Source organism: Galeopterus variegatus, unplaced genomic scaffold (genome assembly GCF_000696425.1).
Source record: "Galeopterus variegatus unplaced genomic scaffold, G_variegatus-3.0.2 Scaffold31308, whole genome shotgun sequence".
Classification (NCBI taxonomy): Eukaryota; Metazoa; Chordata; class Mammalia; order Dermoptera; family Cynocephalidae; genus Galeopterus; species Galeopterus variegatus.
Window position 1 is genome coordinate 1 of NW_007757419.1, and position 1,213 is coordinate 1,213.

General features: G+C 29.6%; 1 long non-coding RNA gene across 1 annotated transcript in view; it reads right to left on the minus strand.

Moving 5' to 3' along the window:
* Window positions 1-350: 350 nt before the first annotated feature.
* The window catches only part of LOC103583943, a 3,023-nt gene continuing 2,160 nt past the window's right edge, over window positions 351-1,213 (minus strand). The window contains exon 3 of the long non-coding RNA XR_549913.1: window positions 351-441. This is a non-coding gene — a long non-coding RNA (uncharacterized LOC103583943). The remainder of the gene's footprint in view (window positions 442-1,213) is intronic.

Sequence of the window (1,213 nt, forward strand, 5' to 3'; positions counted from 1 at the left end):
AAAAAATATATAAATATATACACCATGAACTAGCAAAAGAAAGAAAAAAATCAATAATACAGGTAGTTTTCTTCTCACTCCCCCTGCTCCCACTTAAAAACAATCAAACAAAAAACCAAAAAACCCTCCCAACTCTAAATAATTCTAGTACCCATAAACTCAAAAACAAACCATTACAATTATGTTGCTTAGAACAAAGACCCTTCTTAAGAAAAAGGATAAAAAAGAGGAGCGCATAATCAATCAAATACCAACTTTTCAGAGCAAAATTTGATTTTCAAATTTTAAAAATATAATTTAATATTTAAAGACAAATTCTCTTTATTTTGAAGTACAACTATTACCTTGTAGTTTATAAATCCTGCCATATTCTTAATTTCCAGAATGTTAGTTTCATGGGCTCTCAATTCATGTACAAGATTATAGGCGGTCCTGTAATTCCTAATATAAATATGAGGAGAGTAGTTAATTATGATTTAAATTAATTTAAGAAAAGATTTCTAAGAACAAAATTATTATAAATAAGAAACAATATTTACTCAACATTTCTTAGCCCATAACAGCTCAATAGCAACATATACAAGGGTACTTCAAAAAGTTCATGGAAAAATAGAATTAATATGAATCTTTCCATGAACTTTTTGAAGTATCCTCATAAACAGCAATCTCCAATTTCCTGAAAAATTATCTATTGATTAATAATATATGTGGAAGGAATCAATGACAAAACAGAACCATCACATGGGCATTGTTCTGTCATTAACATCTGTCAATAACCAATAAAAAACAAGCTCAAAAATAAAAGAAAATCAGACAATTGTCCAGAATTACATTGAAAAATTAGCACTTTGTTACAAAAATTAAGTATTTTTTTTAAAGTACCATTACAAGCTTCTCAAACATATAGAAATTGTATTAGCAAAGGTGACATCAACACAGAGCACACAGGTCAACTTTTTAGCCCAAAGTTCCTCTACAAGGTAAGTGGATATCACTGGTCTCACGTACAGACTGGAAAGTACAGAAAAACATCCTTAGAATGGGACCTATCCTGAAGTGAAAGGTAATGATAAAAACCTCAAAACAGCCTTCTGCACAGAAAAAAGTTCATTCTTAACTTCTCCAGGTAAATTTCTCTCTTTCCAGAATTATTTATGAACAGAGCTGGAAATGAAAGGTTTTTAACTAATACCATCGATAAAAATGAACTACA